The following is a 13,182-nucleotide window of genomic DNA, read 5'->3' on the forward strand; positions in this document are numbered from 1 at the left end:
ACATATGGAGCAGTGGTTCTGTTGCCAAGTGACAGGAGACATTTTAAAAAAAGGAAATGTTAAACTGAAATTGTATTTGCACAAGCACCACACAAAGTCAGCACAGGCACAGAGGGTCGAGCAGCCACTGAGACTGCTCAAAAGAATGCTACTAAACAGTGCAGCGTTAAAGGAGCAGAGCAACCCACAAAGAACAGACACACGTCTCGCATGGAAGATCAAGGCCAGGAGAAATGCATCGCTCAAGCTTGGGTCTAGAGTCCCTCAACAACAGCCAACCAGTGGACAAATTTGATGAACAAACAAAGTACAAAAAATCCACCTCCTATCCATATCTACATTTATATCTCTTTAGGATGCATTGCCTGTCCAATCTTTACAATGTATTCAGTTTCAACCAGAGTATGCAGTCAAATTATAATGCCAAATTTTGCATTATATTTGAGGACTTGCCATATTTCAGCTCTCTAAGTGAAATAATGATCAAATTCTCAATTTTGAGCCCCTACTACCTGTTGAACAAATTGCAGTTGTAATGAAACTATTGACAAGTCTTGAGTTCCTCCAGTGACACACCTCTATTAATTGTTGGCCAATCTGACTAACCAAACATCTCGCTTAGGTCTTGTATATTTCATCAATAATTGCCAAGAACCACTTCACAGAAAGAAGCTATTTGACTGACATGATAGATGACCAATTATAGACCTTTTTCCTACAGTCCACTGGCAAACACATAAGATGAAATTAGAGATGGCACCAAACCATTACCCAAGACACAGATCAGTATCAGGACAATACTAACAAAAAATGGTGGATTTATTTGATTATCCAATTAGATTATTAGATTAGTTTAGATTCAACTTTGTCATTGTGCAGAATAGAGGTATAGAGCCAATGAAATGCAGTTAGCATCTAACCAGAAGTGCCAAATATAGTATTATTTATGGATAAGTACCAGAAGTAAGTACTGCAGCAGAGTGATGCCATATGTTAGTTTATTACATTTGGAATTTAAGTTATTTTTGTGTGAAAGTTGTAATTTTGTGCAAATCATGTTTTTATCTATGTATTTTGACCAGTATTATTCAAGTGTTTCAATTTAAAAGAAAAAAGAATAAAAAGGATTTTCATGCCAGGCGACACAGTGGTGTAGTGGTTAACAATGTCGCCTCACAGCAAGAAGGATCTGGGTTCGGCCCCAATAGCCGACAAGGGCCTTTCGGTGTGGAGTTTGCATGTTCTCCTCATGTCTGTGTGGGTTTCCTCCGAGTGCTCTGGTTTCCCCCACAGTCCAAAGACATGCAGGTTAGGTTAATTGGTGGCTCGAAATTGACTGTAGGTGTGAATGTGAGTGTGAATGGTTGTTTGCCTCTATGTGTCAGCCCTGCGATGATCTGGTGACTTGTCTAGGGTGTACCCTGTCTCTCGCCCATAGTCAGCTGGGATAGGCTCCAGCTTGCCTGCGACCCTGCACAGGATAAGCGGTTACGGATAGTGGGTGGATGATTTTCATGTCATCTCTGCCACTAAGTGCTCGACACAAAACTCTAAGAACTTAAAAAGACTGAATTCTTTGTCATTTTTCAGCCCAGTTTGAAGCCCACATGCCCCAAAAAGTTCAGTGTGTACAATAGTTTGTTTTCTCATCGGAAATCAGTGTACAAAAGCGTGTAAAACCAATCAGCCAGCAATCTTCAGGATTCTGCATGTTACAGCCTGAAAAGTGTACAAACCACAATGCATCTCTAGCATTATTATACTCAGATGGCACAACTGCAACAGTTTCCATTGATGAGAATTTAGTGAAGTGGAAACTTCTGTAATAAAAATAATAGTAGTGGTATTAGTTCTACAAATAATCTTTAGCATTCTGTAATAGACTTGACTAGAGCAATATGAATTTAAGACATTCCTGATCAGCTATGCCAATGATGGAAGAGGATCTCATCTCATCTCATCTCATTATCTCTAGCCGCTTTATCCTTCTACAGGGTCGCAGGCAAGCTGGAGCCTATCCCAGCTGACTACGGGCGAAAGGCGGGGTACACCCTGGACAAGTCGCCAGGTCATCACAGGGCTGACACATAGACACAGACAACCATTCACACTCACATTCACACCTACGGTCAATTTAGAGTCACCAGTTAACCTAACCTGCATGTCTTTGGACTGTGGGGGAAGCCGGAGCACCCAGAGGAAACCCACGCGGACACGGGGAGAACATGCAAACTCCGCACAGAAAGGCCCTCGCCGGCCACGGGGCTCGAACCCGGACCTTCTTGTTGTGAGGCGACAGCGCTAACCACTACACCACCGTGCCGCCTGGAAGAGGATCAGTGTTGTAATTCAATTTCCTGATGGATATTAAAGTAATATTGTCATAGGTCTAGAAGCAAGTGAACTCTTAAAATTATGTTAGTGACTAGACAATTGAATTGAATTGAATTGAAAGTGAATTAAAACCCTAGGATTTCTAGTGCATGTCTGCTTCCAACACCTAGACTATATATGTCTTTACATACAGTGCCTTGCAAAAGTATTCATCCCCCTTGGTGTTTGTCCTGTTTTGTTGCATTACAAGCTGGAATTAAAATTGATTTTTGGGGGGTTAGCACTATTTGATTTACACAACATGTCTACAACTTTAAAGGTGAAAAAAAAAATTTTTAATCGTGACACAAACAACAATTAAGATGAAAAAAAAAAAACAGAAATCTGGAGTGTGCATAAGTATTCACCCCCTTTCATATGAAACCCCGAAATAAGAGCTGGTTCAACCAATTCAGTTCATAAGTCACATAATTAGTTGATTAAGATCCACCTGTGTGCAATCAAAGTGTCACATGATCTGTCGCATGATGTCTGTATAAATTAACCTGTTCTGGAAGGACCCTGACTCTGCTACACTATTAAGCAAGCAACATGAAAACCAAGGAGCACTCCAAACAGGTCAGAGACAAAGTTGTGGAGAAGTATAGATCAGGGTTGGGTCATAAAAAATATCCCAAACTTCGAATATCCCAGGGAGCACCATTAAATCCATAATAGAACAATGGAAGGAATATGGCACCACTACAAACCTGACAAGAGAAGGCCGCCCACCAAAACTCAGAGACCGGGCAAGGAGGGCATTAATCAGAGATGCAACAAAGATACCAATGATAACACTGAGGGAGCTGCAAAGATCCACAGTGGAGATCGGATTATCTGCTCATAGGACTACTTTAAGCCGTACACTCCACAGAGTGGGGCTTTATGGAAGAGTGGCCAGAAAAAAGTAATTGCTTAAAAAAATCACATTTGGAGTTTGCCCAACAGCATGTGGTAGACTCCCCAAACACATGGTAGAAGATTCTCTGGTCAAATGAGACAAAAACTGAACTTTTTGGCCATTATGAGAAATGCCATGTGTGGTGCAAACCCAACACCCTGAGAACACCATCCCTACAATGAAGCATGGTGGTGGCAGCATCATGCTGTGGGGATATTTTTCATCTGCAGGGACAGGAAAGTTGGTCAAGACTGAAGAAAAGCTGGATGGCACTAAATACAGGGCAATTCTGGAGGAAAACCTGTTTGAGTCTGCCAGAGGTTTGAGACTGGGATGATGGTCCACGTTCCAGCAGGACAATGACCCTAAACATACTGCTAAAGCTACACTGGAGTGGTTTAAAGGGAAACATTTAAATATCTTGGAATGGCCTAGTCAAAGCCCAGACCTCAATCCAACTGAGAATCTGTGGCATAACTTGAAGATTGCTGTACACCAATGCAACCCATCTAACCTGAAGGACTTGGAACAGTTTTGCCTTGAGGAATGGGCAAAAATCCCAGTGGCTACATGTGCTAAGCTAATAGAGACATACCCCAAGAGACTTGCAGCTGCAATTGTAGCAAAAGGTGGCTCTATGAAGTATTGACTCTTTTTCTGGGGGGAGAATACTTACGCACACTCCAGATTTCTGGTTTTTCATCTTAATTATTGTTTGTGTCACAATAAAAAATCACCTTTAAAGTGGTAGGAATGTTGTGTAAATCAAATGTTGCTAACCCCCCAAAAATCCATTTTAATTCCAGCTTGTAATGCAGCAAAACAGGACAAACACCAAGGGGGATGAATACTTTTGCAAGGCACTGTAACACTGGAGGAGACAGCCTGGCTTTCTTAATGTATCACAAGCAGATATGGTCAATGTGAGGTCCATCATTGCTTAACAAAGTCAAATGTATCATTAGCAAGCTTTTCCTACTTCCCTAACCCATTAGTGAACCTTACAGTCACTTTCCTAGTACTGCAGTGCACTGTTAGGGGGTCAGCTTAGAATCAGTGGCTGAATTGAAGTGAATTCATTACCTAGCACTGTGTTCAGGACACAAACGTTGTTTACACTTCCATGTGTTTTGAAAGCCCTTCAGGCTCAAACAGGTTCAGTACAAACAGACTGTAAAGGAAATGAAAATTATAACCGACTTCATGGCTGTGCAACAGATTGACAAAAAATATGGCACGTGGAATAATTACAAAATCAGGACCGACTCAGACAGATATTAGGAGTGCCTTCAGGTATTAGGTATTAGATATTAGGAAAGCATCAGGCGCAAACACAGGAATACTGCAGACACCTACACTGAGACATTAAAATGGATCACCTTGTGTTACTTGTATAGGATGTTGTATAACATTTTTCATTCTTCTGCATTTTACCTCAAATACATTTTAAGTAAGTTTTATATAATGCAAGGTTCAAAATCGTTCAACTTTTTATTATTGACCTCCTGCTACACATTTCTCAATCTTTTTCTCTACCCACTTGCAAAGGGTAGAGTTTTCGGTTTACAGACAATAGGTTGTCCTGTTTTGTTGTCCTGTCTAGTTAGCGTGCACTGCCCTGCTTGTTTATTGTATTAACTTTTGGGTCTCACAAACTCATGTATTTGCATTTTATGTAATCCTATGGACTGTATTATGACATTTGTTGCTTTGTACTTCTAAGAATGCATTTTATTTAGAGGAATGTGAATAGAGATCCAGCTGACTTGACTTAAATTGATACGCATAATCAAAGGAAAGAAAAATGAAAAGGAAAGAAAAAGATAAACTATTTTGCAAAGAGCTGTCACATACCCAATCTGAGGGGGATAATAATCACTGGGTATGGAACACAAATGGTGTAATATGTCTGCCCCCTTGTGGTTTTCGGAAGGCACTGCTGAAAAGCCCATAAATTCTTATCACAGTGTTCTGTTCATTATAATTATTCTAAGTGTATCAAGGCATTTTTATAGCAATATAAATATTGCAGTTCAGAAAAAGGGACTGAACTAAAATAAACTGAAAAGGAAATTCAAGGGGGCGGCATGGTGGTGTAGTGGTTAGCGCTGTCACCTCACAGCAAGAAGGTCTGGGTTCAAGCCCCGTGGCCGGCAAAGGCCTTTCTGTGTGGAGTTTGCATGTTGTCCGCATGGGTTTCCTCCGGGTGCTCCGGTTTCCCCCACAGTCCAAAGACATGCAGGTTAGGTTAACTGGTGACTCTAAATTGACTGTGAGTGTGAATGGTTGTCTGTGTCTATGTGTCAGCCCTGTGATGACCTGGCAACTTGTCCAGGGTGTACCCCGCCTTTCGCCCGTAGTCAGCTGGGATAGACTCCAGCTTGCCTGTGACCCTGTAGAACAGGATAAAGCGGCTAGAGATAATAATGAGATGAGGAAATTCAAGGGGAAAAAAAGTTGTAATGCAGCATAGCATACATCGAGAGATGATTAGTTAATCAGACATAGATTTATCCAGTACATAGTGTTTCCCATGTAATGTATCAGACTATTTACAATCAGAAAATCAACACCAATACTCAGTTACACTACACAAAGTATGTTACACATTGTGAAAACAACTTACAGAATGCATCACAAGAAGCAGCAGTAGATATGCCAAATGTTTATTTGCTAAATTATACACAACAGAATATGTGGTAGTGACATTAACAGGATATACTGAATTTCTTTTTCTAGTTGTCTATTTGCGATGAATACAAGACAGCTTTACAATATTAAAGTTGTGAAATGTTGACCATAGTTTGCAATATTAAAAGACAAACATGTTAAAACGATAAAATAAAGAAAAGTACAAAGGCACTTTGCAATTGTCCTTAATTTCCATCATTTTCCAGTGTAAACTTTACACCGCTTTACATGCTTGTTCTTCACACTTGGGTCTTTAAAACGCCTCCCACATTTTGGACATATGAATGGTTTCTCTCCCGTATGAATCCTAATGTGTGTCCGAAGGTGGCCTTGTTGTTTGAATTTGTTGCCACAAAAATGGCAGTGGTATGGTCTCTCGCCAGAATGAACCCGCTCATGAATTCTGACATCTGAAACTCGTCTGAAAATCTTTCCACACAGCTGGCACTGATTTTTGTCCAGAGACCGTAGGTGGTTGTCCACTGTGGTGCAAGACCAATGACTGTTACACTGTATTTGCCTCGGCTTATGCACCAACTGCCCTCGTTCTTCATCCTGAAGCCTCTGGGCAAATGAATGGCTATAAGCAGAGACAATCAATAAACATTAGTTGAACATGTTATCAACACTGTTTTTAGCACTTATTTTATTTTAGTACCACAATTTTTTGATCTACAAATGAGGTTAAACTCATTAGCAATTCAAATGTGTCTATGTATTTCTTTGTGCTCTTTTCAAATCATGAACAGCCTGAACAACTTGCTTTTTTCATGGAATAGTCTTAAATTTAATACACATATCTTCATTTGATTGGATGATCATGACCATTCTGTGCTTTAATGTCGATTGTCTTACTTTTATAACTATATATTATAATATACTTATTATTATTGTAAGTTACAGCCTTGAAGCATAACTGACCGTGTGTGTGTGTGTGTGTGTGTGTGTGTGTGTGTGTGTGTGTGTGTGTGTGTGTAGCACCTCTCTAACTTTAAACCTTGTGCTTAGTCGTGGCTGTCTTCATGTAATTGAGTGAGAGTACCTTTGCATCCATCCTAAGCAATACCAATTACACTATTTTAATCTTTAGGTTTAGTTCGGGTTGCATGTATGTAGAGCACTGACTGTGTGTAGCTCTCAAATTTTTGTTTAGTCACAACAAGGTCACATCTAACATGGTCCCATTGTTCCATCAGTCAAGCAATGCTAGTCACAGAAAAGCAGACAATGGCTGAAAGAAAAAAAAATCAAAACCCATGATTTAGCAGAGACTGTGGCCCTGTTTACATTATTTCGAATCAGCGGATCATCAGATTAACGTTTTTAAAATGATTCGCGTACACACACAAAATTTCTGTGCCCGCAACAAAACCGTTCCCCGTGCACACAGCAACGCCAATACACGGATACGCTAATCACATGACTAATTAGACGGCACGTCACATGATCCCAGTGCATATCGGGCATGCGCAAGTCACTCACCACTTGCAAGTGGAAGGATGTCGTTGTAAAAAATGAAGTATGCCAGTCTGTTATCGGCAGTACTGGTACTACAATGACGCCTTTTTTACACCGTGTATGGCCTTCGTGTTTATGCTAGAAGGATCTAACAGTGTTCGGTACACTCTTCACCTTGCAGAACGGCCGTTTTTTGCGATTAGAACAAGACTATTTAGTGCTACGGTAACCAACACACTTCTTGTATTGCTCATTCACTTAATGACTTCCTCAACACACTTCCTGTATTGCTCATTCACATGACCAATGTGGCATGACCAACGCCAGCGAATCAGGAAGGTGGATGTCACAGTGACGTTGTCCAATGACGACGTCAGCTAGAGCTCAGCACTGCGTATCCTCGTTCCTCAATGTTTACACAGCACCGGATCAGATACGTACTGGGTTGAATACGTGGGCCCTGGCGGATTCAAACTGTTCCGCCTGTGGAGTCGTTTTCTGGCGTTTTAATGTGCACGGACAGTGCATCCGCAACGAAAACGATATGGATACGGTCTAATGTAAACACCACCTGAGTATCACTTGCCACAGAGTGAAAACTATTTCTCTCCATATATTGTATACATGATGTTAATCTGCGTTCTGAAAAACCTTTCACATATATTTTAGGATGACCTGGCGACTTGTCCAGGGTGTACCCCGCCTTTCGCCCATAGTCAGCTGGGATAGGCTCCACCTTGCCTGCGACCCTGTAGAACAGGATAAATCGGCTAGAGATAATGAGATGAGATGAGATATATTTTAGGATACAAGGCTATAACACCAAACTTATGGTAAATTGAAGTTGTGCCCCTGATAATGTCAACTGCTAACATTAACCATATTACCTACTAACAGGCAGAAATTGCTTTGTATTTATGTACAACCTCAAATCAGAACCTTTTTTGCATTGAAAAAAGAAAGCAGGGATTTCTAAAATTACTTTGACTTGTATTTCATTGCAATATGATCCCAAGATATTTCATGTTTTGTCTGATCAACTTCATTTAATTTGTTAATACACATCCATTCCTACATTTGAGGCCTGCAACACATTCCAAAAAAAGTTAGGACGGGCAATTTAGGGCTAGTTATGAGTAGTAGTAAAACAATTAAACAATGATGTGATTTGAAACAGGTGATGTCAACAGATGATTGTAATCATGATTTGGGACAAAATCAGTTTCCAGGAAAAGCCTAGTCTTTGAGGAGCAAAGATGTGCCAAAACTCTCCAGTGTGACAGCAGCCCAAGAAACCCACCACCTAAGCGGTGCATTACTCCTCACATTACCGCTCTGATGGCACTGAAGAGACAGTGACACTTCAGCACCATTGCTTTGGACTGCCAAGAGCAACGTAGCCACAGGGCAGAGCCTGCTAATTACACATGGCTAGAGTGGCTTAAGCAGCACCTCAATCTACCTTTTTCAAGCAGCCAGGAGAGTATAAAGAGGCACTGCCACAAAAACAGGTTAGTTGAATTTCCTCAGAACATGCTGACTCATACCTCATACCTCTCTGCCCAGGTCATCTTGCCGATGCCAAGGAAGATGCTAGAGAAATCAGCACTCTCTTTGGCCACTGCCTTCATGCCTGCCTACTGCTGTAGAACGACGACAACAGAAACCCATGCAGACAGCACCCACCTGTGACCTAGGCACTAGGCTGGCTCTGGCCTTCCACCTTCTGCAGCTGCTTCAATCCTCTCACTCCTACATGGCCTCTCTCCCTCACTTCCCCTTCCCTTTTACTAAATAAAAGAGCATCAATTTTTCTACTATGACTTGGGTCAAGTGTCTATGTTTGCTGTCGCAGCCGCGAGTGCTACACCAGTTTGTCAGCAAATGTGTGAAAAAAATATTGAAGTGTTTAAAAACATTGTTCCTCAAAGAAAGATCCAAATTCCTTTGTATATTTCACCCACTACTGTACATATCATCATTAAATGATTCAAGGAATCTGGAGGAATTTCGGTGCATAAAGAGCAAGGGCACAAGCCTAAGTTGAATACTCATGATCTCCGATCCCTCAGACAGCACTGCATTAAGAACCACCATTAATCTATAGCTGATATAACCACATGGGCTCAGGATTACTTTGGCAAATCTTTGTCAACCACTACAATAATGAGTTATGTCCACAGATACCTTTACTGAGCAAAAGGAAGGCTTATGTCACACAGTGGAAATGTGTATTATGGTCAGGCGAATCAGTATTCTAGGTTTTTTTGTAAGAAGTGGATGCTGTGTGTTCCAGACCAAAGACGAAAAGGACCATCCAGACTGTTACCAGCAACAAGTCCAAAAGCCAGGGTCTGTCATTGTATGGTATGGGGTTGTGCCAGTGCCCTTGGCAAAGATAACTTACACAGGGATATTTAAACAAGACAATGCAAAGCCACATTCTGCACACATTACAAAGGCATGGCTGTGGAAGAAGAGGGTGCCTGTCTCCTCTGTGCCCAACAGAGAATGTGTGGCGAATTTTGAAATGAGAAATATGATAATGATGACCCCATACTATTGCACACCTTAAGACCTGTTTGCAGGAAGAATGGGGAAAAAAATAATACCTGAAATGCTACATCACTTGATGTATTCAGTCCTTAAACATCTTTTAAGTGTTGTGAGAAGGAATGGCAAAAGTACAAAGTGGTAAATGTGTTACCATGTCAATTTTTTTGAAATATATTGTAAGAATCAAAATTGAAATGTGTTTATTTTGAATCAACAATAAAATTCATGATGTAAAACATCAAACAATGTGCTGTTATATTGTTTTGAGTGCACTACAGGGCAAAGATTATTTACAAATTATTGTTTTCAGTTTTAATTTAAATTTCAACATACCGCCCCAACTTTTCCTGACTGGGGGTTATGTACGGTATGTTAACATTAAAGTGACCTTTCTTTTTAGATATGATCTGTTAATAATGTTGACGAATAATCTTTTTTCTTTAAATGTTACTTATATAATTAAGAGTTAGTTTGCTTGCTAATATCAAATGAATGTTTAGCCCAATTTATCCATTCAAATATGTAAATGATGTACAATGCAGGGGTCAGGCAGGATGAGTTTAAGTAACAGAGACAGCAGTTATGGTTATGTGTCACTGGAAGCGCCCATTCTTTCTCATACAGAGGGTGCCCATGGGCATAGTACATGCCAAGGAACTCGTAAGAACAGATAGATCACTGTTCAGTTGGTTGGTGCAATAGGTCTGTGAGGTGACATTTTTGTTTCCTTTTATCTTGCAACATTTGTGCTTGTGTTGCAAAAGAAAAAAAAATGTATGATGCTTGAAAAAAAAACCTTTGTTATTCGTAACATTTTATTGGAATCAGCAAGTAAATTGGGTGTGATTCACATTCCCATCGCTTTTTCTCTTTAATGACACACCTACTGGGCTGCTTTAGTTCTGTCTGCCATAGGATGTGCTGAGAATCCATTCTTTTTGTCAACAGTTGACAAAAAGACACAGAAAACAGGATGACCTGGCTATCCTTCAACAGAGAAACATTCTCAAGCTAACAAATTTGTCATCACCATGTGAATGGGTGGAGGGTCCTTCTGAAGTACCTGTGGCCAATCTGGGCATGGGGCTTTCTATGGAGCACTTGCATGTGACGTCACAGCCGATCCAGATTGTGACAGACGCCATCGTGTCGGTCAAACGCCATATTCCGCCTTCTACTTCTACTTCTGGTTCTACTTCTGCTTTTACTTCTACCTTTTCTTCTGGAAAACCCTACTATATACAATTCTACTACAATGGCTGCGGCTACAAGCTCTCCCTACCTGTGCACGTTTTTTATGTTTTTTGTGTGTATTTTTGCGTGTTGTTCGTCTGTACCAGACTTCAATATCCACTACAACCGTATGGACTTACTGGACATTGGTTTCCAGCAGAAAATGATGGTTTGTAGCGATTTCCATCGCATGCACAACATTCCGGACGAGAAAAAAAAAAAAAACATTCCGGACGAGATAGCGAGACCAGCGGGGTCTCCGTGGATCGTTATCGGAAGCAAAGCGAAGGAGGCGGTGCCGGGAGCCAAAGCAAAAGCGAGGCTGCAGAGCCGGCCTGTTGACTAAGCTCAGAAAACAGCCACTCAAATCTCCACTGCCAAGCCTCTACCTCTCCAACGCCAGGTAAACAAGACGGACGATTTGGAATTACCTTATTCTATTCTATAATCAGCTGGTCAGTGCTATACTCAATACTTAAGTGACTTACCCATCCAATGAGTATTCTTGTTTACAAGATGCCACATCTGAGTCGCTGACAAATCCTGAATTTCTGTAGAGATAACTATCCAGAGATTTATAAGCACGCAGTGCTTCACCACTGAACAGCGAGGGAAAGTTAATGAGGTAATTATACACGTCCGGGTATTCTGCTGGCAGTTCAAAATCCGGTCGTGAAAACTCCATCCGGTAAGCCATAAGGGTCACAAATCTGTAGATCGTTTATTTTAGACATATATCTAGTTATCTGTTCATTAGAAAAATGAGCCGTGTAGTCTGTCGGTTGAAATTGATCCATTCTGTACACGAGTGCAGCAGTATTCAGTGGTGTTTTTGACCGACAAGATGGTGGTTGTGTACTTTCCGGTCACGTGACTGCAAGATCTCTATTCCAGGAAGCCAGGTAGGCAAGGTACCTCTGTATATCTGCTTTGACCCAATCAATCTGATTGTGGCTTGAGCAAATGCAAAAGCTAGAGAATGAGTGAGTATTTAGGCAAAAATGAAAAATTATCTGCTTTGGAGGGAAAGGTAGGGTATATCACTCTTGAGCATCTGGGGCAAGGGGGCAAGTGGAAGCCCCTTGAACGGCTGTTTTATTGGTGAAAAAAAATCCACCCATGCCTTTCTTCTCATTCCTCCTGGGATGAATTTTTATGCCAATGGATTTGTCCCCAGCAGCCTTTCCCCTTCATACTCAGCCCAGGGATCTCCAGTTTTGTTACTGAATGCTTCAGCACATTCTGCAGGTCAGTAACCTTCCATGATGTCCACTGTGTTTTGGGATTTGTCATTTGCGCAGGGGGATGTAATGGAGGACCCTAAAACTCATTCTGCATAGTGAGAAGGAACTGAGCTTCTCCTCCTCCATCTCTGCAATCTGTTCTTACTCTGTTAAGCAGTGAGGCACAGGAATCAAGTTGATCATTCTTGCTCATTACTGTGGGGGTGGATTGCTCAGCAAACATGGCAACCTGCTGCAAGCTATGCATGCTAGTGCAGGCAGACACAAGGGGATTCTTAACATACTGATTTGGTGTGCCAATCTGTGGTGCAGGCTTTTCATGGTGAATGGTGTGCAATGCTCAAATGAGCCAAGATTTTTGACAGCTGCCTGGGTATGCTGCTGCACAAAACAAGTGGAGCAGACCTGGTGTTTCCATGCTTAAGATTTTATTCCTGCAGGAGAATAATTACATTGTGTTAACTGTGTGAATGTGGAGAATGCCAGATTGCTCACTGCTTGTCGACAGAGTTTTTTGCTCCATCTGTGGGTAGTTTAACTAATGGACTCTTGTCAGGAAGGAAAATTTAAAATGGGCTCTTGGAGTGAAACAGAAAAGAGTGTTGAATGGCCAGACAATGTTGGGGTACCTCATTATATACTAGAAACAGAGAACATACAGTTGTGATGATAAAGCAGTATTACATCAGTAACCCGATGAACCACTGTTGTGAGTAGTAGTGATAT

The 13,182-nt window shown here is 41.1% G+C and overlaps 1 protein-coding gene across 1 annotated transcript in view; it reads right to left on the reverse strand.

Annotated features, from left to right (window-relative positions):
- Positions 1-6,065: 6,065 nt before the first annotated feature.
- Positions 6,066-13,182, reverse strand: part of si:ch211-86h15.1 (uncharacterized protein LOC558435 homolog) — a 103,501-nt gene continuing 96,384 nt past the window's right edge. The window contains exon 6 of the mRNA XM_060909785.1: positions 6,066-6,545. The gene's annotated coding sequence lies outside the window, so the exon portion shown is untranslated. The remainder of the gene's footprint in view (positions 6,546-13,182) is intronic.

This window comes from Neoarius graeffei, chromosome 26 (genome assembly GCF_027579695.1).
Source record: "Neoarius graeffei isolate fNeoGra1 chromosome 26, fNeoGra1.pri, whole genome shotgun sequence".
NCBI classification, from domain to species: domain Eukaryota; kingdom Metazoa; phylum Chordata; class Actinopteri; order Siluriformes; family Ariidae; genus Neoarius; species Neoarius graeffei.